The sequence below is a fragment of the Triticum aestivum genome, chromosome 1B, assembly GCF_018294505.1.
Source record: "Triticum aestivum cultivar Chinese Spring chromosome 1B, IWGSC CS RefSeq v2.1, whole genome shotgun sequence".
Classification (NCBI taxonomy): Eukaryota; Viridiplantae; Streptophyta; class Magnoliopsida; order Poales; family Poaceae; genus Triticum; species Triticum aestivum.
Window position 1 is genome coordinate 311178407 of NC_057795.1, and position 25476 is coordinate 311203882.

Genomic DNA, 25476 nt, shown 5'->3' on the forward strand with positions numbered 1-25476 from the left:
CAGACACAAGAATGAAGAAGGACACATGCCGGCCAGCCTAAGTGTTCCGGAGTAGTAGCAAGCTACCAAGGCTCAGTGGAAGCACTAGGAGACATTTCCCGGTAAGAGAGGCTACTAAGGATAAACAACTAGATAGTCAGATCCCACACATACCAAGCATTTCAATAACATACACACAATATGCTCGATATGTGCAAATACAACATGGCATCACAACATGACTCTACAACTCAAGTATTTATTCATTAGGCTCCGAGGAGCCAAGATATTACAAACATGGGTCTCATGACCCAACATTCAGAGCATACAAGTCAAACACATGCGGAAGCTTAACATGTCTGAGTACAGACAACTATAAATGAAAAAGGCTGAGAAGCCTGACTATCTACTAGATCATGCCGAGGGCACAAGATCATAGCTGAGGTAACAAGCTAAACGTCGAAGTCCACGCGGAACTACTAGCGAGACTGAAGTCTCTCTGCAAAAACATAAAATAGGAAAATGTGAGTACAAATGTACCCAGCAAGACTTACATCAGAACTAACTACATATGCATCATTATCAACAAAGGGGATGGTGGGGTTTAACTGCAGCAAGCCAGCTTTGACTCGGTGGCTATCCTGAACTACGACTGCAAGTAACTCTTTTGAGGTGGCGCACACGAGTCGACATATTCACCATATCAATACACCACTATGGATCCGCTCCCGTCTCCCTACGAGAACGCCATCCATAGTACTCACGCTTATCTTGCATATTTTAGAGTATCCACTTTCACTTGTCTATGAACTGTTATAGGCAACCCAGAAGTCCTTTACCACGGACACGGTTATTCGAATAGATGATGTTAACCCTGCAGGGGTGTACTTCTTCACACATGTTTCCACCACTTAGCGTCTGCACACGACATGTGCTCGGCAGACTTCAAGCGAAAGCCGACGTGGGTGTAGACCACGACCTACCTAAGCACTCAAGTCTCTAGTCCAGGTTTATCGCCTATTCAGGTTCCATCCACAGGGAGTCCGGCCAAAGTTTCCACATACGGCCCCGAACGATGTGTGCAGGGTTCCCGAGACACCAAACGGGCGCCCGGTACATCGTGCCACGTGCCTACTGCATCACAGCCCACCCCTTCGGTCAGCGCTGTGCACGGCCTCCAGCATACTACAAACACCAGAAACTACTTGCAACTCCTGGACAGAGGACAAGGGTGATTAAGAAGTCGAGCGGGGTCATATTTCAGGGCCTAATGCATGCTAGTAGCTGTTTCATGGATCACAAACACAGAACTCAGTTCCTGAGGACGGCTTCAATGAGACAACCCACCATGTACTCCTACATGGCCTCTCACCGCTACTGAGGGAGTTCTGGATTAGGGGGTGTCCGGATGGCCGGACTATCACCGTTGGCCGGACTACTAGACTATGAAGATACAAGATTGAAGACTCCGTCCCGTGTCCGGATGGGACTTTCCTTGGCGTGGAAGGCAAGCTTGGCAATAGGGATATGTAGATCTCCTACCATTGTAACCGACTCTGTGTAACCCTAGCCCTCTCCGGTGTCTATATAAACCGGAGGGTTTTAGTCCGTAGGATGAACAACAATCATACCATAGGCTAGCTTCTAGGGTTTAGCCTCTTTGATCTCATGGTAGATCTACTCTTGTACTACCCATATCATCAATATTAATCAAGCAGGAGTAGGGTTTTACCTCCACCGAGAGGGCCCGAACCTAGGTAAAAACATCGTGTCCCTTGTCTCCTGTTACCATCCGCCTAGACGCACAGTTCGGGACCCCCTACCCGGGATCCGCCGGTTTTGACACCGACATTGGTGCTTTCATTGTGAGTTCCTCTGTGTCGTCGCCTTTAGGCCCGATGGCTCCTTCTATCATCAACATCGACGCGGTCCAGGGTGAGACTTTTCTCCTCGGACAGATCTTCGTATTCGGCGGCTTTGCACTGCGGGCCTACTCGCTTGGCCATCTGGAAAAGATTGAAAGCTACGCCCTTGGTCATCAGGTCAGATTTGGAAGTTTGAACTATACGGCTGATGTCCGCGGAGACTTGATCTTCGACGGGTTCGAGCCACAGCCAAGTGTGCCGCACTGTCACAATGGGCATGATCTAGCTCTGCTGCCGGACAGTGCCCCGGAGGCCGCACAAGTGTCCGCTCCGACCCTTAGCTCGGAGCCGACTGTGCCGATCAAGGATGGGTGGCTGGACACCGCCTCGGGGGCTGCTACCTCTATGGCGATAGAGCCGAGTACCAACCCTGTCCTTTGTGAAGCTCGTGACTCCAAGGTGCCGGACTCCTCTCCGGACTCCGAACCTTCCGCGCCCCTGCCAATTGAATCCGATTGGGCACCGATCATGGAGTTCACCGCTGCGGACATCTTTCAGCACTCGCCCTTTGGCGACATCCTGAATTCAGTAAAGTCTCTCTCTTTAATAGGAGATCCCTGGCCGGACTATGGTCAGGAAGGTTGGGATGCCGACGACGAAAAAATTCAATGCCCACCCACCACCCACTTTGTAGCCACTGTCGATGATTTAACCGACATGCTCGACTTTGACTCTGAAGACATCGACGGTATGGACGACGATGCTAGAGACGACCAAGAACCAGCGCCTACAGGGCACTGGAAGGCCACCTCAACTCACGATGTATATATGGTGGATACACCTAAAGGAAGCGATACCGAAGAACAACGGGCCCCTGCGAAGGATAATTCCCTCGAAAAGCAGTCAAAACGGCGACGTAAGCGCCGCTCAAAGTCCCGCCTCGACAAAGAGAGCACCCATACAGACCCAGCCATAGAGCAGGGCGAACCGGTGGACGACGAACATGCCCTCGAGCAACCATCCGAACAGGATAGCTTGGATAAACAATCCGTCCCCGGCGAAGATAACAGTCCGGACGATCTCACGCCGGACACATCATTGGAGCAGAAGAACCTCCACAAAAGGCTTGTCGCCACTGCACGTAGTCTGAAGAAGCAGAAGCGAAAGCTCAAAACAACGGAAGACGCACTCAGAATGAGATGGAGCAAAGTACTCAACACCGCAGACAAATACGGCAATAGTCGCCAAACAAAGAGCTACCCAAAGCGCAAACTACTGCCCAAATTTGACGAGGAGGCCGTAGAGCCCCCACAATCAAAGAACAAAGAGGCCGCCTGGTCGGATAGACGACCACATGGATAACATAGAGTGGCAAGCGGTGCCGCACACAAGCCGGCACGCGATCCACATAAGGATCCGCACCAAAAGGATGGCCCAGTCAGGTCTATCTATGGGCCAAGAAAGCAAGCTCTAGAAAGCAATGCAACATGACGAGTATTCGAACATCACGGCACACCCAAATACAGGGGCGCCGCACACCCCCTATGTTTCACCGATGAGGTGCTGGATCACGAATTTCTAGCGGGATTCAAGCCCGTAAACATAGAGGCGTACGATGGAAAAACAGACCCTGGAGTCTGGATTGAGGATTACATCCTGCACATACACATGGCTAGAGGAGATGACCTTCACGCCATAAAATACATACCCCTCAAGCTCAAAGGGCCAGCCCGGCATTGGCTTAAAAGTGTAATGCCCCGGATACAACTTTCCATATTCGTAACTCCAACTCTTGGCTTTTTCGGCTATGCGATATGATATTTCGTTCGTGGTTGGATTTTTGTCTTTCGTTTTGCATTTTGTTCATGTCAGGCATTTCATCTCATAACATCATGTGCATCGCATCCATATGTTTTCATAAAACTCGTACTCGTTCGCAGTTTCCCTTTTCTCTCTTTGCCTCCGTTGTCATTTTGTCAGGCCCTTGTCCTCGTTGACCTCTCTCAGACCCCTCGTGTGCTTGTCCGAAACTTACCCGAACCCGAACCGGTCTGTCGTTACCGATGGATCCGGATTATCCCCAAACATCTATAAAACATCTCCGTTTTCGTTTTTGGACTCCCTACCTATTTACTCTCAACCGCCCGATTTCGACCGGACGGACCGGATTAACCCCTACCCTAATCCTCTTACTGTATAAATAAACGCCTAACCCTAGATCCTAGGGGCATGTCCCATCCATTCCCCTCCTTGCGCCGCCACTAGCTCCACCTGGTCTCCCCCTTCCTCGGGATCCCCGATCCAATCCATCCACCCCACCCGGCCGAACCAACCACCTCCTCGTTTTGCATCCCCGACTAACCAAGCAGCCCAGCCCCTCACGCGCCTCCTTCCTCGAGCAGGAGTTCGACCTGCTGCCGGCGACCACCACCGGCGATAAGAACAAGACCGCTACCCCGTTCCCCTTCCCCTTCTTTTCCCTCTCTGGTTTCCTCTCCCTCTACTCATCCCTCTGCTCGTTTCCTTTGGACAGGGGTCCTCCATGGACGAATGCCAAGGCTGCCAAGAGGATCCGGACGCCGCCGGCTTGCCTATGCTCCGCCTCCCTTGCCAAACCTGCTCCATTCCCGGCGCCCTCTGCCTCGTTTGCCGCGGGAGCTCCAAGCAGACGCTTTCCAGGGGGCCTTGCGCCTGAGCCTCCTCGCTCTCCTCATCGACCCAGGGAGAGGAGCTCCCCCCGAAGCCCCTTTTCACCATCGCCATTCGGCGCCGTCAGTGAGTCGTCCACTAGGCAGTGCCCCTACTCCCTTCCCCGTTCCCTTCGTTGAAGCCCCCCTCTCCTCCATCGCCTCACATCTCTCTCTGTTCTCTCTTTCTCTATCGACAGGAGCACCCCGCGCCATGGCCTCGCTGAGCTCTGCCTGCGCCGGCGCCTCAAGCCACCACTGTTCGCTCCAGATCCGGCCCCGCCGTCGGACCCCGTCGCCCCAGTCCCGTCCCGGCCGGTCCCCGCCGAGGCCGCCTCGCCAGAGCCCCTACATCGCACTACAGCTCCCCTGCTTTATCTGTTGTTGCTGCCTCTGTTCTTCAGAAACGAGTAGCAGCAGCTCGCCCGCCCCTTCGCCTGTTGACCGATCCGGCTGCTCATGTGGGCTGCAACCGCGGGTCGGCCTCCTCCGTGCCAAGATCCATCGCGCCCCTTCGCGGCCTGCCCAGCCTCCTCTTCCACCGATTGGGCCTCAGCCCACTAGGTGAGGCTACCCCCAAGCGCCCCTGCCCTGTGCAGCCCGGTAGACCAGATTCGGCCCGGCTACGTTTTTTTCCTGGATGATTTTGCTAAATAACCTGTGCATGCATAATTACAGAAAAATGCCATCATATTAAAGTGTTAATAAGTAATTATCCATGCATCCAAATTAAACATGTCATATATGTAAAATGATTAGAATTGCATCTAGTTTCATAATCTGCTATTTTCATCCATGTTTAAAATGTTTAAAATGTTGTTTGCATTAATTTGCTTAAATGCCATGTTAAAATGATTTATTTCATAACTAAATAACCGTAGCTCCAAATTTAATAAACTTTATATGTAAATGGGGTGGAAAAATGCCTAGTTTAACATGGTGCACTTCATTTTGCTGTTTTACATCATTAAAATATGTTTTAGGGTAGAACAGTACCATATCCAAAATATGTGCGTATGGGGATTTTCCAGAATTGTTTGTTGTTCCGGCCTCATTTAAACTTGCCTAAATAGTTACTTTACTTATGCTTCACCTCTTGCCATGTTTAACAACATTTAATATTGTTGAGTAGCTTATAACGAGATCAAACTAAATAATTGCATGTGGTGTTTTGTCAATATGCAACTCGTTGCATATTGAGCTCCACTTAACTTGTAGTATTGTTTGTTGCACTTTGCCATGCCATGCCTCATTAAACCGGACATGCATCATTCTTGTTTGTGCATCATGACATGGTTATGCTTGTGTATTTACCATGTTGTTTGTTTCTTTCCGGTGTTGCTTCTTACTTCCGGTAATGTTGCGATTGTGAGGATTCGTTCGACTACGCCCGTTCGTCTTCTTCATGGACTCATTCTTCTTCCTAGCGGGATTTCAGGCAAGATGACCGCTACCCTGGATCTCACTACTATCATTGTTGTGCTAGTTGCTTCGTTCTATCGCTATGCTGCGTTACCTATCTTTTGCTCATCAAGCCTCCCAAATTGCCATAAACCTCTAACGTTTGACACCATTCCTAGCAAACCGTTGCTTGGCTATGTTACCGCTTTGCTCAGCCCCTCTTATAGCGTTGCTAGTTGAAGGTGAAGTTGAAGATTGCTCCATGATGGACATGAATATGTTGGGATATCACAATATATCTTATATTATTAATGCATCTATATACTTGGTAAAGGGTGGAAGGCTCGGCCTTATGCCTGGTGTTTTGTTCCACTCTTGCCGCCCTAGTTTCCGTCATACCGGTATTATGTTCCAGGATTTTGCGTTCCTTACGCGGTCGGGTGATTTATGGGACCCCCTTGACAGTTCGCTTTGAATAAAACTCCTCCAGCAAGGCCCAACCTTGGTTTTACCATTTGCCTCACCACCACCTATACCTTTCCCTTGGGTCGGCCAACCCGAGGGTCATCTTTATTTTAGCCCCCCCGGGCCAGTGCTTCTCTAAGTGCTGGTCTGAACCGGGCAGACCGCGGGGCCACCTCGGGGCAACTCGAGGTCTGGTTTTACTCGTAGGCTGACCTATCCGGTGTTGCCCTGAGAACGAGATATGTGCAGCTCCTATCGGGATTGTCGGCGCATCGGGCGGCTTTGCTGGTCTTGTTTTACCATTGTCGAAATGTCTTGTAAACCGGGATTCCGAGACTGATCGGGTCTTCCTGGGAGAAGGAATATCATTCGTTGATCGCGAGAGCTTATCATGGGCTAAGTTGGGACACCCCTGCAGGGTATAAACTTTCGAGGGCCATGCCCGCGGTTATGTGGCAGATGGGAATTTGTTAATGTCCGGTTGTAGATAACTTGACACCAGATCCGAATTAAAACGCATCAACCGCGTGTGTAGCCGTGATGGTCTCTGCTCGGCGGAGTCCGAGAAGTGAACACGGTTTCTGTGTTATGATTGGCGTAAGTAGGAGCTCAGGATCACTTCTTGATCATTACTAGTTGACGACTGTTCCTTTGCTCCTCTTCTCGCTCTCATTTGCGTATGTTAGCCACCATATCATGCTTAGTCGCTGCTGTAACCTCACCACTTTACCCCTTCCTTACCCATTAAGCTTTGCTAGTCTTGATACCCGTGGTAATGGGATTGCTGAGTCCTCGTGGCTCACAGATTACTACAACAACAGTTGCAGGTACAGGTTACGCGATGATCATGACGCGAGAGCGATGTTTGCTTGTTTTGGAGTTCTTCTTCTGCTTCTTCTTCGATCAGGGGATAGGTTCCAGGTCGGCAGCCTGGGCTAGCAGGGTGGATGTCATTTGAGTTTTTGTTTGTGTTTCATCCGTAGTCGGATGTTTATCTTATGGATGATGTATTGATGTATTCGTGTGGCATTGTATGCCTTATGTATGTATCCCGATTTATTCATGTGAAGTCACTTCACTCTTTTCAATCAATGTTCTGATCCGCTGATCCCTTGTGAAGATGCCCACGAGCTTCAAGTTCATCATCCTCCGTTCTTTTTTGCTTCTCCGGTGGATCCAATTCAAGCTTTCAGTGTTGATCATATTCCTCTCCTCGTGTCAAATGATTTCTCATGCCGGTGCACCTCTCAATCACTCACCTCTTGTTGTTCATTTGTTCCAGAGTGTTGAAGATATCTCAGAAGATTTGTGTTTCCATTCTTAATCCGTTCAAGCCATTTGGAGATTGTTATCTCATTCAAGTCATTTAATTCTACCGGTGCAATCTTTATTTCAAGCAATCCTTCAACGATGTTTCTTTCGAGTGGGCCCTAACCCACAGGTCTTTTCCCAGGATCTTACCTGACTCTTCTAGTTCTCCCGGAGCTATTCTCTAATTCTTTTCAAAGTGCGACGTAAGAATGGATTTCATCAGTCACATGCCTTCTCCAATATCAATTTCAAATTCTTTTCATCTTTGGTTCAACCCTTCCTCTTTTTCATTCTTCCGGAGTATCTCAACAATTCATGGTGGTTCCCATCATCATTCTCAACATTTGAAGACCGAAGAAGAGTTCCTCTTAAATCCTTACCAGTTCTTCCAAAGATTCATGGTTCTAGCTTCATGCCATCCTCATAATTGTTTTTGATTGTGACAATTCTTTTCTTACCATCCGGAGCATTTCATGAGTTGTTTCCATTTCTTTCCTCCAAAGGTCATCATGTCATAATTCTTCATTCTCAGCGTGTAGCTATCATTCTCTAAATCTTACCGGTGAATCGTTCAAATATCCTCTAATCAGTTCATGTTCTCTTTGTTCTCATGTATCTAAATCCCCTCAAGTATCTTCATTCGTTTTCCAATTCTTCTCGGTGAATTGTGCCTTTGCTACGTTCATTTTCAATTCTTACGGTGGTTCGCTCAAGATTCTTTTTCTTTGATTATCATATTAATTCATTCGTTCTTTTCAATCCCATCGGTGGTTCCATCAATACCTTCTCAAGTTTGCGCTATCTCTATCCTTAATCCCTCAAGAAGAACAAGTAGTATGCCAAATCCATTGCTTGTCATCAATTTAAATTGGTGAAGGATATGCATAACGTAATTCTTATTATTGTTTCATCCAAGTGATCTAGTTTCTTCTTTCAATCGTTGTTCATCATGTCACATTTCTCGGTTCGATATGTTTCATCTTTTCTTTTCCGGAGTTCCAAGTTTTCCGCTTTATATTGTCGTGAAGCTCCATCTAAATCATTGCAAGGCTTCACCTTGTGTTTTCAACTTCTCTTTCTTTTTATCATCCTTTTATTACCGGAGTTCTCCATGGAGACTCTACATGGTGGTTCATCAAGGATTCTTTTCATTCTTCAATTGTTCTTCAAGATTTCTCTCGAAGTTATGACCTGCCAAGCTATACTCTAAAATAAACAGGGTGCCCAACACATGTTTTGTTTTGAGGCGTTCAAGTATTCTTCATCTTGCATTCCAAAGTGCAATTCTTGCTACCTTATCTTTTGAGGTGGTGTTATGTCACTCTTGACAATTTCCTGCATGTTTCATGATTCATATATTGTCAAGAATGAGGTATTTTAAATTCATTAATCCCTCCATTGGAGTTATCTTGGTAAAGATTTCACCTAAAGCCTTCCCTAAAGAATATTGCTAATTATGGTGCTATCTATGATCCAAGTTTTCTCCTATCTTCTCGATGAAGAAGTTTTTCATCTCTTTGGTGCTCGCAATCAAATCAATGGTTTGCATTAGTGGCCGGTTGTCACCTCATAGTCCCGAGATGTTTTCCATAAGCCCACAACAAGCTTGCGCTTCTCGTTGTTAATTTTCCAACAACTCCGTTCGATTCTTCTTTGCAAGGATGCTTTCCAAGTTCACTTGTGGCAAAAGTTATCATTTTCTTCTTCGTCCCTTTATCCCAACGGTCTAACTTCTATTCTTTCGTTATGAAGGCATTGTGATGTTGTGCTCTTCACCCATCACCTCGTTTTATGAGGATCGTGTTCTTTTCTTGCTTATCCATTTAACCGGAGTGTTGTATCATCTCTTCAATATCTTTTCATCTCATCAAGTTTTCTTCTCTTTTCTACCGGAGTGCTGTCCAAATTCTGTCATTCTTGTTCCTTGGCTATCTCATTATACTGAGGTGGTCATATTCTTTTCATTCATGAAGCTCTTATTTCCATGTCTTTCAACCTTCAAGTTCAATCACCGTACCCATTAACGCACGGTGATCTTCTGAGATAGACGCTCGCCCGAGCAGATCCTTCAGCTCCTCCGACCGTACACCAGTTGGTGCCGGACCTTCCGGCCCCGCCGGACCCGGGGACACCCTCCGCGACGACACCTTAGGGTCGTCCGCCCTGCATGACGGTGCGGCAGATGGGGGCGTTTCGCTCTCCATCATCTCCGGACGAAAATCCCCTGAAGATGAGCTCTGCTGAGAAGGGCCGAGCTCCGAACTACAAGGTAAAACTTCGGTTATCTTCAGAAATAAAAACAGGGATGTCCCTTATTAAAAAACTCCCCTTTCTACTTACGGCTCGCTGGAGGGCTGATTCCCTTGGGGAAATAGTGCGGCCAGGGCTTCTCCTGGTGCAAGACCCTCTGGTGAAGATTTCTTCCCCCGCTTTGAGGCCTTGGCCTCCGGATCCTCAGAAGCGGTCCTCTTCTCCCCCTGGAGGGAGGGATTCTCGGTCCCCCTTCTTTGAAAGCTTCCTTCGTGGAGGCAGTAGTTTCCTTGTTCCCCCCTTTTCCCTCTTCCAAAGGCGCAGCCTCCAGCATCTTGGTTAACACAGGATCTGGCATGGTCTCAGGGAGGGGGGCCGGACACCTTATTAGTTTTGCTTTCGCTATCCACTCCTGTTCAAGGGACAACTCTTTAAAGGGCAAGTTTATGATAAATGTACGGATAGCATGTCCGGGCACAGGACTACTTACTTGAGTATCCGGGCGATTGCAGCTCAGACCTGCGTCCTCGGTCAAGTCCAGACACATCTCTTGTGATCCGAAGAACAGTTCATATATCTCCGCGGGCGTCACGCCCATGAAGTGTGGGAGAGCTCGTGGTCCCTCCGGATTAAATTCCCACAGACGGAGGGGGCGACGTTTGCAGGGCAGAAGGCGCCGAATCAGCATGACCCGCGCCACTACGACCAGATTGATCTCTCTCTCTTGAAGGTCTCGAATACGGCCCTGCAGCAGAGGAACGTCCTTGGACGGCCCCCAGTCGAGCCCTTTGTTGACCCATGACGCCAGCCGCTGTGGAGGACCCGGGCGGAAGGCAGGTGGCGCCACCCATTTGGTGCCCCTGGGAGCGGTGATGTAAAACCACTCCTGTTGCCATAAACCAAGCACCTCTTGAAAAGAGCCCTCGGGCCATGGAGCGTCAGCATTTTTGCTTATAACAGCCCCTCCGCACTCTGTCTGCTGCCCCTTGATCATCTTCGGCTCCACTTTGAAGGTCTTAAGCCACAATCCGAAGTGAGGGGTAATGCGGAGGAAGGCTTCGCATACGACAATGAATGATGATATTTGGAGGATGGACTCCGGATCCAAGTCGTGGAATTCCAGCCCATAATAGAACATGAGCCCCCTCACGAAGGGGTCCGTCGGGAAGCCTAAACCCCGAAGGAAGTGAGACACAAACACCACGCTCTCACCAGGCTCGGGAGTAGGAATAACCTGCCCTTGGGCAGGCAGCCTATGCGAAATTTCGCAGGTTAGATACCTGGCGTCTCTCAGCTTTAGCACATCTTCTTCCGTGACGGAAGAAGGCACCCACCGGCCTTGCAGGTCGGAGCCGGACATTATCGAAGGTCCGAAGCGCCTGAATCTGGAGCTTTGGGTGTTGGAACTCGAGGTGAAGGGCGGACTCGATTGAGATTGAAAGAAAGGAGCAGGCCTTGGTCTCGTTATAAAGAGGTTGAATACCAAGCGCCCTCCCCGTGGCCATTTGGGACTTGCCTTCGATAGAGGGGGCGTGCCAGCTGGCACGGTTGGGTTACCCACGGTCGTATTGATGAGGATCCCGGAATAAGGGGACACGATCTCTGCTTTGACAAGACGTGCCAAGGAAACCGCTTCGCTAAACGCGCTGAGATGGAACAGTAAAAACGATTCAAATAAAGGCTTGGCCGTGGTGTGATGTCACGCCACGAAATACGTCAGCAGATTGAACTTGTGTAAATATTATTCTCTCTATGGTGGTATGTGGAACTTATTTTGCAGAGCCGGACACTATCCATGTGTTCAAAATCTTCTATGAAGTATTCGGAGGAGGAACCCGCCTTGGAATGCCGAAGACAATATGTGTGCCGGACTCGTCGTCATTGAAGCCTGGTTCAGGGGCTACTGAGGGAGTCCTGGATTAGGGGGTGTCCGGATGGCCGGACTACCACCGTTGGCCGGACTCCTAGACTATGAAGATACAAGATTGAAGACTCCGTCCCGTGTCCGGATGGGACTTTCCTTGGCGTGGAAGGCAAGCTTGGCAATACGGATATGTAGATCTCCTACCATTGTAACCGACTCTGTGTAACCCTAGACCTCTCCGGTGTCTATATAAACCGGAGGGTTTTAGTCCGTAGGACGAACAACAATCATACCATAGGCTAGCTTCTAGGGTTTAGCCTCTTTGATCTCGTGGTAGATCTACTCTTGTACTACCCATATCAGCAATATTAATCAAGCAGGAGTAGGGTTTTACCTCCACCGAGAGGGCCCAAACCTGGGTAAAAACATCGTGTCCCTTGTCTCCTGTTACCATCCGCCTAGACGCACAGTTCGGGACCCCCTACCCGAGATCCGCCGGTTTTGACACCGACAGCTACCTTTACCAAATCGTGTTTACACACTTAGCTCACACACAGTAGGACATGTTCACACACCTCTGATTCATCCTCGATGAATCAGACCTGACTCAACTCTAAGCAGTAGCAGGCATGACAAACAAGCATGAATGAGTAGGCACAAAAGGGCTCAAACAACTCCTACTCATGCTAGTGGGTTTCATCTATTTACTGTGGCAATGATAGGTCATGCAGAGGATAAAGGGGTTCAGCTACCGCAGCAAGTAACAGATGAATCATTGTTGTCCTAATGTAGTAAAAGAGAGCAGGAGCGAGAGAGTGGTATTGTATCGGAATGAACAAGGGGGTTTTGCTTGCCTGGCACTTCTGAAGATAGCATTGAGTCTTCATCAGTGTCAACAATCACAACGTCGGTACAATGTCTACCGAGGGGGAACAACACCGACAAACAGAGAAGAAACACGATCAATGCAATGCACAATATGATGCATGCTATGACATTACAATAAGAATGTGTTTTGGCTAATGCAAGCTAGAACAGATTGAGATGAGTCCATTTGAACCAAAGATTCAAATGCAAACCCATTTTAAGAGGTCATAATAGTGCATTAACTTGTTTCACCTAAACAGCAAGGTTAATGCTTTCTAACATGCATGAAACCAGTGCAGATGGATAGATTGGATTTTTCTGATCATTTTTCATATATAATTTATTTGATTTGGACCTACGGTTGATTTTATATGATTTTTAGAAGTTTGCATTATTTTCTGAAATTTCCTGAATAAGAATAAATCCAGAAAATAATTAACTGCGTCAACACTACGTCACTGTGACGTCAGCGGTCAACAGGCGTCGACCAGGTCAAACCTGACCAGTGGGACCCACTGGTCAGTGACCCAGTCAACTAACTAAGTTAGTTAGCCCTAACTAACTGGGCAGGGCCCACTAGTCAGTGACTGTAGTAACTAACCTAACTAGTTAATTAGTGCTAACTAAAGTAATTATTCAGGCGGGGCCCGCAAGTTAGTGAGAGAGAGGGGGAAGTCAAACCGGGCGGTGGGGTGAACCCATGCCGGTCGACAGGTCAGCGGTCGCCGGCGTTTAGCTGCCGGCGAGTCCAGACGCGGCGGTGCGCTGCAAAATTTACCTACAGAGTGCCGTTTGGCGCGCGAAGCACATCTACGGGATGCGGACGCTCGTCCGCATCCAACCGTGGTGGTGGCGCGACCAAGGAGTGGCCGGAATGGCTCCGGCGACGAGCTTTGGCGGCGGCAGTAGCTCGGGCAATCTCGGGTTGGCGCTACAAAGCACGGGAGGAGGTGCTATGGGTGTCTACGGGCTCATGAGATCGTGCTGAGCACGACGGTGGGCTCGGGAACGAGCTGCAGTGGCTGTGGCCACGGCTACGCCATGGCCGGCGGCGGGAATCTCTCGACCGCGACGGGCATCGGTGTTAGAGGAAGAAAACGAGCCAGGGGAGAGGAGGAAACGACACAGGAGCTCACAGCGGGTGCAGCGGTGGCCTCGGCAAGCTCAGGGAGGCACCAGAGACGACGGAGTGGCGACGACGATCGCCGGAGTCCGAGGACGAAGACGGAGCCGATGGCGGCGTTGTGGGGGCTTCCGCGGGGCGTGGCTCAGTGAGGAGGAAGAGGAGGCCGAGGCGGAGCCTCTGAGCGCATCGACGCGGCGAGGCAGTGGCTGTGGCCACGGCGGTGACAAAAGGCGGCGACGGGATCCGCTCGACGTTCGCGAAAGAGAGAAACAGAGGAGGGGGAGGAGCACAAGAAGAGTGAGAGAGAGCTAGAGGGGTTGCGTGTCGACGTCCAGGGCGTCCAGAGCGACGTCAGGGAGGCGGCGGGAAGAAGGAGGTGGCCGAGGCGCGTGGGCGCGCACGGCGGCCACATGCCTCTCGTCCTACTGGCGAGAGGTGGGAGATGACTGGCAGCGGTGCTGGGCTGGGCCGGCCAGGTGGGCTGCCTACTCGGCCGGCCAGGTAAGCCAGGTAGGTCTCTCTCTCTCTTTTGTTTCCTGTTTTCTATTTTTTTCTGCAACTTTGTGGCTTTTCTAAAAATACTTAGGTATTTCCAAAAATCACCTAACTGCACATTCCCACTGTTTAGAACATATCCAGCATGGAACATATCAGTTTAGGATTATTTGGACATTATTTCTTATATAAAAGAAATAATTCCAACCCAAATATATTATTGATTTAAATGAAAGGCCCAAATAAATTATTTCCGTGACTCCAAAAATATTGGTTTGAATTTCACCTCATGCCAATATTTTCACAGAATAACAGGAACATTTTCTTGGACTCATTTGATGAGATTTAAATGTTGGTTATTTTTAGGGGTTTTCTGAGGCTTTGAAAATTCCTCAATTCAAATTTCATTTGAATTTAGACATGATGCACACATGGAAGCTGGCATAGGTCAGACCAGAATTAGGGATGTGACACCCTTTGTCTTTTTCACTCACTTGCCTCGGTTTTCCCTCGCGCAAGTCTCGTGAGGAAGGTACGCGGGCACCCTCGCAAGTGTTTTCTGCCCCGGTTGTTTGGAGCTTTCCTATCCGAGTCCGTTGAGGGAGCACCCCTCCCAGTCCTTCCCCATGGGCATCGCGACGCGAGCACAGGACCTGGGTCGGTCGCCCCCACAACCAAAACCGAAAGCTACCCCTCTCGACTAATCCTTGCAGGACATGAAGCGCACGGCGAGGCTTCGGCCTCGGGAGGCGGAGATCACGACAAGCCTCCCCGAGTTAAGTAACTCCCGCACACGGGCACACGGCACGAAAATGTAGCATAGAAATAGCAGAAACAGCACGGTGATTAACGATAACAGTTCAACACGCCCCCGCGGGGCCCTACACTACCTTCTCTTTTTGCGCAGGAAAGGAAGAAAAGCAAAACAGGCATGACTTGCTCGGCACCAGCTCGCGGCGAGGGCTCATGCTGCCTCTAGAGCTCAGTCAGATTCCCCCCTCTCGCTTCACCGGGGCGCGACGGCGGACTGACCCGCTACCTTCTCCCAGGCGGGCGTGACGATGCGGGGGCTGGTCGCGACCCCCACTGGAGGAGCTGTTGTCTGAAGGAGAGTCGCCGAAGCTTGGCGAGCCCCGAGCGCCGCTGCCCACGCGCCTGCCGCCATCTTCGTCCTGACCACCGCCGGGGCTAGGCACCCGGCCGCGGTCGTCATCTTCGGGGCAGCACCCAGCGCGGCGACCATCTTCCCCGAACACCCACACGTAGAGGGTGGCGTCGCCGTCGAACTTGAGGTGCAGGGTGCACTGCCGGCTCAGGCCACGCGCATGGGCAAAAGTTTGCCAGCCACGGGTCAGGGCCAAACTCCTAGCGGCGGAGACCTCCAGCGAAGCCCAGGAGGCCCTGCTGCAGCAACCGTCCGCCTGAAGCCAGAGGCCGCCCGGAGCGCCAGCCGGAAGTTCACCTATAAAGAAGCGAGGAAGCTGGAGCCAGGAGCTGGTCGGGTCCGCCGACCACACGACGAACTCCGGCAGCACCTCCACCGAGCGGAAGCGCGGTCTGGGGGCGCGCAGCCACGACGTGCCTCCCATCGATGACCGGGAGCTCATCGCCGCGCAGGGAGCTGCCTCCACGACCACATGAAGCCACCACGAGGGACGCAGGATGCTTGCGAGGGCGGCCCCGGCCGCGCTTGGTCGGAGGGGAGTCAGGCCCTTCCTGACGAGCCTTTCCCTTCTCCGCGGCCGAGAACCTCTTCGGCGAAGCCATGGGGATGGCGAGCAGCTGGGATGAAGAAGAAGAGGAGTAGCAGGAAGGGATGAACTGGAAGGGCTCGCGCCGTTCCGTACTTATAGCCGGAGGAGGCCAACCGCCGGCCTCCACAATCATAGGTAATCATAACCCGTTTTGCATGCAGGGACTAGTCAAGTCATGCGGTTGCCGAGGCATTGTGGGGAAGCGGAGACGCCCACGTCCAATCAATCGCCATGCGGCGCCCGAGGCCACAAGCTGTTGGGGCCCGTGGCGCTTCGCACTTGCCCCTTCACTTCTCTGCTAAGCCAAGTCAAAGCGCCCCTTGGGCCCAGGGGCTACTGTCGGCGTTCTGGGAACGGGGGTCCCCAGACTTGCCTGCCTGCGGCCTGCGGTGCGGCTCAAGTGGGGGGCCAACACAGCCCAGCTTCATCAGCTCAAGCTCAAGATCCTCGTGAGGGGCCAAGCCTCGCGGGGCGGGCGACAGGAAGCTTCCTCAGGATCAGCCTCCTCAGGCAGGCTCGTGAGGAGGCAGAGAGATCAAGGCAGGGTACCTCCCGAGGAGCCCATGATGCAAGCCATAACGATCGAGGCCAGGCAGGCGCCGGCCTGCACAGTGTCCTTATTTCCCTTTCGGCGCAAAGGGGGCAAGCATAGGCCAAGGCATCAGGCAAAGGTTACCGTTTTGGTGCAACAAGACGAAGACCAGCAGAACGGACGGATGGAGGTCATCGTGGAGCCTAGGACGGCATCATCGCCAGAGCCTTTGGCAGCCGAAGACCAACTTTAGTCAGGATAAGTGTACTAGATGTTCCCCTTCAAAATGGCCAATTGTTGGCGCCCTTCCTGCTCATTATTTGGGAAGAGGCCAGGGCCTCCCTCTATAAATAGGACTAGCCACCACAGAGTAGGGGGATCGAATAGAGAGAACAGATCGACCATAGAGAGAGAAGCGACTGAACTTGCCCTAGAAGTTCATCGCACCAGCTCAAGAACAGCCCCTCGTGAGGCTATTCTCCCTTTGTATTGTTCATCATCAGCCCCTGAGGCAATCCACCACACCACACACTGGAGTAGGGTTTTACACCACAATGGTGGCCTGAACCAGTATAAATCTCGCGTCCCTTGTGTGTTCATCTTTCTTGCTTAGATCCTTGCGGGACTTTGATGCGTGAGCTGGTAGGGGAAAGATATTTGCGCGCACCCCAGTGTTCGAACCTCAAGGGTCTGCCGGAACCCGAAATCTCACACCCACGCCTTCTTCTTCCTTCGCTCATTCATTCTCGCATGCTCGAGCTCCAACGCCCCAGTTCTCACCTTCTCTGTACAGCCATTCCAAACATGTCCAGAGCGGGAGGCAAGTGGATGGCCTCCTCCGTCACGCAGGAGGACATTACGAAGCTCCAGGAGGCCAGATACTTGGCCGCAGACATCGCACACTGGCTCCCGGACGCAGGGCAGATCATTCCGACTCCGGAACCCCACGAGAGGGTTGTGTTCCTTGTCCACTTCGTCCGTGGACTAGGATTCCATCTCCACCCATTTGTCCACGGGCTCATGTTTTATTACGGGCTGGATTTTCATGATCTGGCCCATAATTTCATCCTCAACATCTCGGCATTTATCGTCGTGTGCGAGGCTTTCCTCCGCATCAATGCCCACTTCGGCCTGTGGCTGAAAATCTTCAACGCGAAGCCGAAGATAGTGGTCGGCCAACAAGCGGAGTGCGGAGGCGCCATGGTGGGCAAAATGCCCCACGTCACCTGGCTCGAAGGCTCCTATGTGGAGACCGTGAAGGGGTGGCAATCGGGGTGGTTCTACATCACCGAGCCGCACAACACCAACTGGGCGGCGGCCCCCAAATTCTGATCTGGCATCCCCATGTGACTCACCTCCTGGAAGAAGGGCTTAGCCTGGGGTGCACCCGCGGAGCTGACCGGACTCTAGAACTGCGTCAAAAACATGATAAGCAAGAAGATCAAGCTTGTCAATGTGGTCCAGGTCATGCTCTTCCGTCAGATCCTCCCGTGTCAAAGGCGGGCATTCAACCTGTGGGAGTTCGATTCGGCCAAGCACCAGACGCTACGAGAACTCTTCGACACGATGCACAAAGACGTCAGGAAGGTGTTGTTGAGGGCCACCGAAGTACCTCCTCCCACCATCGAGGACCGTGGACTCAGCGCAAAGCACCCCGCCAATCCGGTAAGCTCTCTATATTTTACAAGATGTGCCTCTCCTCGGTATGTTCGTGGGAGGAATCTAAGCCATCATACTGATTTAACAGGACTATGTGGTGACTGCAGAGCGGATTGATTGTCCAGCTCCGTTGCCTGAAGATCCAGCAACCGCTCTCCTGATGGAGATGCTGTTTCTGGTGCCCTATGAGGTGTCGGAGAAGAAGGCCAAGAAGAAGGCCACGGGGACTAGGAAAGGTCTCCGTCGCAAGGTTGTGTCGGACTCATCGTCCGAAGACACCGAGGCGCACTCCTCCAATAACAACGAGGAGGAGGAAGAGTAAAACCATCTCCTCCAAACCGAGGGGGAGAAGAAAAGGAAGGCCGCCCCTTCCGGAGAGGCCGAAGGGTCCAAGAAGGGAAGGACCCTCCATCCGGACCACTCCACAACAGCCGCCTACAGCGACGAGGAGTGGCTACCCACAGCCAAGCCCCTGGCGAAGTCGTAAGTATCCGGATATCATAATGCTTCTTGCATGTTTTAGATTTATGGCTTCTTATCATGTCAAGATATGTTTGTGCAGTCCGTACAAAGCCCGCATCAACTTATCCTCCTCGGATGGGTCCTTGAGCTCGTTGGAGATGAACAGCTATTCGCTCCCGACGGCCTCCACTCCCCGGCCCGCGGATGACACCGAGGTGTTATCTCAGAGGATACCGGGCCAGGGAGAGGTAGTTCTGGAGGCTCCTCAAGGTGAAACCCCCGATGCCGGGCTCATGGGGGGGGGGGAGATCCCCATGGATTCTGATGAGGGGGGTCACAGTAAGCTTGGCCCCCAGCCGGATACTGCACTGGAACCTCCAGTGGTTCCGGATTCAGGCAGGCAGCCCCTCGCCAAGGGGGCCGAGCCGCCTGTGCCGATGACCTCTGTCCATCCAGAGGCATCGGATAACTTGGTGGAAGCGCTTCAGAGCGCTTCCCTTGATGAAGGACACCGTACTCTTATGAGTACGGTGATTGTGAAGGTTCGGTCCGCCAAAAGCGGATTGATCGAAGCCTGCGCCAGCCTCTTGACAGGCTTTGAGGTAGGTATTTTAAATTATGAGAAAGTATCACCGTATAGACAGTAGCCCCTGATGCTCTATTTGGTGATCGGAAAGAAAGTCCAAACAGAGAATCAAATATTATTCCCAGGAGTCTAATCAAATTATGTCTATGTGAATAAGCAGGCGTCGCTGCTGGCTGCCGCCGCCGCCACTGCGGAGGTCTCCGGACTGAGGCAGAACCTGGGGCGGGCCGAAGAAGGCTCGGCCTCGTGAAGAGGCAGCTCGAGGAGAACAAAGGTAAGTGATACCCTGTATAAATGTTATATAAAAGAAAAAAATTGTTAATTCTAATAGAAGCGTGATGAATTTACTAGGGGTCACGACCGAAGTGGCGGCCCTTAAGAAGGTGCTGTCCGAGGCCAAAGACAAAGTGGCCAAGGAGAGCACTAAGCGCGAAAAACAAAAGGCTCGGGTTGATGAGGTCAGCAAGAGCTCCAGGATTTCATGAAAAAATTCGAGTCCTTGGAGCATGACTCCAAGACGCAAGAGTCGGAGCTTGCGAAGGCTCGTTAGAGCGTGCAAGACGCCAAGGTCGAAGCCCAGAAGGCCCTCCAGGAAATTGAGGCGCGCAAGAAGATAGCTGCGGGTAAGGCTTTCATTATGCAAACCAAGCATGTGAAGGAGACTTTCCTTTTACTTACCCGAATTCGGAGCTCTCCAGGAGCATTCGCAGATCTGCCGCACAACATCTCTGATGCCGCAGAGTTCTACCGAGCTAAGGAAGGGAGCTCAATGGATAAGCTGTTTTGGTCCCAGTATATTGGGGCCGAACATCCGATGCCCTTGAAGGACCAGCTGAAGCAACTGGTCGAACTTCACAAGGCGGCCGAACTGTCCATGAAGGGCTTTATAGTCCGGTTGTGGCCTGGCAAGCCCCTGCCCAGCAGCTACTTCGGCCTTATCAAGCGGATGGTAAATGCTTGTCCGCGCTTGAAGTCATTAAGCGTCCTGTCTCCATTGAGGGTGTACGCAGGGCCTTGGCCCGTGCGAAAGTGCACTGGGGGAAGATGGACGCCGAGAAGCTGGTGACAGAGGGGCCACCGAAGGGCAAGGAGCATCGCCACCCCGAACAGTACTATGACAATGTCATTAAGGGTGCCCGCCTTGTGGCGGATGAATGTACTAAGGATGTAATATTTGAATGAATGTACTTATGTCATCCTGTAATATGAAAACCAGTTCATGTGCGCTATATGGCGCTTATTTTAAAATATTACCTTCTGTGCGGCCGTTTATAAAATTTTGAGAGTTGGCCAGTCGTCGGCTTCTGCCGCCATGTAACTAGTATTGGGGTGTTTAGGATAAATATAAATACTCTTTATCCAAATCTTTGGTCCTTTTAAGGAGGTGTTTAGTGCCGCGAACAAGGCAATCGGACTATACGGATTTATCGCTCTCACTTGGCCATAGAAGTCTACAATTTTAAATTTTGGCGAAGCCCCTAGTATCTGGAAGGCCGGACTCGGGGAGCTATACACGCCTAAATTGGACGAGGCCGATTCCTTGCCTAAAGCGGAAAAAATCTTTAAGGATTTGAGACCTCTCGAACAACAACCAGCTCTTGCCTTATCATGAAAGTCACTTTTCGGCTTTCTCTACTGAGGTGCTCGTCCGGAAGAACTGGGACACAATCGCAGTAGTTCTCCCTGCACTACCTTAGCCGATATAGCAAAATGTAAGGTACCAAAACATAGGTGCCGGGCAAACCAAACTACTGACGCAAGACATGATTTGGAGCTGATGCATATAATGCTATAAGTTCGGGTGCCGCACTATCGAAAGTGTTCGGACTTTTCTTGCCATGTTGTGGGGTACACTGAAGCCCTTGGCAAACTGGGCGTGCCAAAATGCACGGGTATAAAAAATAAGCAGTAAAGGAAAGGGGTACATAGACGTAATAGTAAGCTAACGCTGTACACTATTTTCCCTTGTTATTCAAATGATACGTCAAAGCGTACATATACAAGTAGTGCGATAAGCAAAATAGGACTGTTTTGACACATCCTGACTAGGAGCGAGCTGAATGCGGGTATGTAAAACAGGTATAACGATTGTTATTAGAGACCACCTGAGGATTCCCTTGGACGCTCCAGCTTCTTGTATTCTTGGTGTGTTTGTCCCGCTATGTGTCCGATAGTCGGTCTATTAGAGGAGCCTGCCGAAGATGGGGACCTGAAAGAAAAAAGGTGCAAAGATGCGTGGGTCCTGGGGCAGTCGAACCGCATTGTGGATCATGTCATAGTCGTGCCTCCGCCTATGCCCATGGTATTTTAAGTGCGTAATTATGTATGCGCGGTACAAATTTTGCTGCTTGTCTGGGACTAGGACGGAGGCCGAATTTCTAGTCGAGCTCTGAACGTGCCGGATGATCCTATTGCGGGGTACTCCGGACTAGCTTGACAATGTTCGGGTTCTTTATCGCCGAATGGGCTGTTTGCCTAACAAGGCTGTTTTGTACTTCCGCCGCGAGGGCCACAGTGTGCTACTCCGTACGGAGCGAGCGCTCTGTGTTTCCGTTAACAGTTATAACCCCGCGAGGTCCTGGCATTTTGAGCTTGAGGTATGCATAATGCGGTACCGCATTGAATCTGGCAAATGTGGTTCGTCCGAACAGTGCATGATAGCCATTGCGGAAGGGGACGATGTCGAAGATTAACTCCTTGTTTCGGAAATTGTCCGGAGATCCGAAGACCACTTCCAGTGTGATTGAGACACAGGCCTCCACACCGGGTATGACACCCTTGAAGGTGGTTTTTGTGGGCTTGATCCTTGAGGGGTCGATGCCCATTTTGCGCACTATATCCTGATAGAGCAGGTTCAGGCAGCTGCCACTGTCCATGAGGACTCGTGTGAGATGGAATCCGTCGATTATGGGGTCCAGGACCAATGCGGCCGAACCGCCATGACGGATACAGGTAGGATGGTCCCTGCGATCGAAAGTGATCGGACAAGAGGACCATGGGTTGAACTTTGGGGCGAATGGCTCCATCGCATAGACGTCCCTTAGTGCACGCTTCCGTTCCCTCTTGGGAATATGGGTTGCATATATCATATTCACTGTTTTCACCTGGGGAGGGAATTTCTTCTGTCCTCCTGTGTTCGGCGGCCTGGGCTCCTCGTTGTCATCGCTATGCAGCCCCTTTTCCTTGTTCTCGGCATTCAACTTGCCGGCCTGTTTAAACACCTGCTACGTCTTGAGATTGCATTGGTTTTCCTTGAAGAGGAAAGGGTGATGCAGCAATAGTAGCGTAAGTATTTCCCTCAGTTTTTGAGAACCAAGGTATCAATCCAGTAGGAGGCTCCTCAGAAGTCCCACGCACCTACACAAACAAACAAAGAACTCACAACCAACGCAATAAAGGGGTTGTCAATCCCTTCACGGCCGCTTGTGAAAGTGAGATCTGATAGAGATAGTATGATAAGATATATTTTTGGTATTTTATAATATAAATGCAAAAAGTAAAGATGCAAATAAAAGTATATTAAAGCTTATATGATAAAAGATAGACCCGGGGCCATAGGTTTCACTGGTGGCTTCTCTCAAGATAGCATAAGTATTACGATGAGTGAACAAATTACTATCGAGCAATTGATAGAAAAGCGAACAATTATGAGATTATCTTGGCATGATCATGTATATAGGCGTCACGTCCGCGACAAGTAGACCGACTCCTGCCTGCATCTACTACTATTACTCCACACATCGACCGCTATCCAGCATGCATCTAGAGTATTAAATTCATAAGAACAGAGTAACGCATTAAGAAAGATGACATGATGTAGAGGGATAAACTCAAGTAATATGATATAAACCCCATCTTTTTATCCTCGATGGCAACAATACAATACGTGCCTTGCAACCCTTTTTGTCACTGGGTAAGGACACCGCAAGATTGAACCCAAAGCTAAGCACGTCTCCCATGGCAAGAAAGATCAATCTAGTAGGCCAAACCAAACTGATAATTCGAAGAGACTTGCAAAGATAACTCAATCATACATAAAAGAATTTAGAGGAGATTCAAATATTTCTCATAGATAAACTTGATCATAAACCCACAATTCATCGGATCTCGACAAACACACTGCAAAAAGAGTTTACATCGAATAGATCTCCACAAGAGAGGGGGAGAACATTGTATTGAGATCCAAAAAGAGAGAAGAAGCCATCTAGCTAATAACTATGGACCCGAAGGTCTGTGGTAAACTACTCACAACTCATCGGAGGGGCTATGGTGATGATGTAGAAGCCCTCCGTGATCGATTCCCCCTCCGACGGAGCCGGCGAAGGCTCCAAGATGGGATCTCGCGGATACAGAAGGTTACGGCGGTGGAAATGGTTTTTCATTGGCTCCCTGGTTGTTTTCGGGGTACGTAGGTATATATAGGAGGAAGAAATACATCGGGGGCCGCTCGAGGGGCCCAGGAGACAGGGGGCGCGCCCTCCTATCTCCTGGCCGCCTCGTTTGCTTCTTGACTCTTACTCCAAGTTCTTTGGATCATGTTCGTTCCAAAAATCATGCTCCCGAAGGTTTCATTCCGTTTCGACTCCGTTTGATATTCCTTTTCTTCGAAATACTAAAATAGGCAAAAAACAGCAATACGAGCTGGGCCTCCGGTTAGTAGGTTAGTCCCAAAAATGATATAAATGTGTAAATAAAGCCCATAAACATCCAAAAGGGGTAATATAATAGCATGGAACAATCAAAAATTATAGATACGTTGGAGAAGTATCAAGCATCCCCAAGCTTAATTCCTGCTCATCCTCGAGTAGGTAAATGATAAAAACAGAATTTTTGATGTGGAATTGTCGGATTTCGGGTTCCGGCAGACCCTTGAGGTTCGAACACTAGGGTGTGCGCGGAGATCTCGCCCTCTACCTACATGCTCCTAGCCGAATCGCTAGGATCTAAACTACGAAAGAAACAACACAAGAGACACAGGGTTTATACTGGTTCAGGCCACCATTGTGGTGTAATACCCTACTCCAGTGTGTGGTGTGGTGGATTGCCTCTTGGGCGGATGATGAACAATACAATGAAGAACAGCCTCGCGAGGGTCTGTTCTTGGCAGGTGCGATGAACTGATAGGAGAAGTTCAGTCTCTCTCTCTCTCTCTCTCTATTCTAGATGTATGCCAGATACTAGATCAAACTGCCTCTACCCCGGGGGTGGCTAGTCCTATTTATAGGCAAAGGCCCTGGGCCTCTTCCCAAATATTGAGCGGGAAGGGCACCAACAATTGGCCATTTTGAAGGGGAACAGCGGGTACACTTATCCTGACTAAAGTTGGTCCTCGCCTGTCAAAGGCTCTGGTGGTGACGCCTGCTTGGGCTCCACAATGACTTCCTCCCTGCCATTGGGCTAGTCTTGGTCTTGTTGCACCGAAATGGATGCCTTTGCTTGATACTCTCGCCTGCGCTTGCTCCCTTTGCACCAAAGAGGAAAGGAGGACACTGCGCGGGCTGGCGCCCTACTGGCGCCCTTGGTCGTCACGGCTTGCGTCATGGGCACCTCGCGAGGTACCCCGCCTTGCACTCTCCGCCTCCTCGTGAGCCAGCCTGATGAGGCCGTGCCTGAGGAAGCTCCTTGTCATCCGCCCCGCGAGGCTTGGCCCCTCGCGAGGGTCTTGAGCTTGTGTTGACGAAGATGGGCCGTGCTGGGCCCCCTTTGAGCCACGCCGCAGGCTGCAGGCAGGCAAGTCTGGGGACCCCCGTTCCCAGAATGCCGACAGTAGCCCCCGGGCCCAAGGCGCGCCCGGACTTGGCCGAGCAGAGAGGCGAAAGGGCAAGTGCGGAGCGTCACGGGCCCTAATAGCCTGCAGCCTTGGGCGCCGCGTGGCGGTTGATTGGACGTGGGCGCCTCAGCAACCGCGTGAGTTGATAAAGGAGCGGCATCTGTCCTTTGCCCCCTTTGCTTTCTCCAGTTGCTTCTCAGATCCCCTTTCTTGCGCCTCTCCTTCCTGCCTTCGAAATCTTCAGATCTACTCCGTCCGCGTGCCCTAGCCAGACATGGCGCCTCGCCAGGCCCCGGCCGGAGCTTGGTATTCGTCCGCCTTGGACTCGCCGAACGTGTCGGAGGCGAGCCTTGCCCAGGTGCGCCAGATGGCGGCGGCGCAGGGCATCGACGGGGCGAAGGTG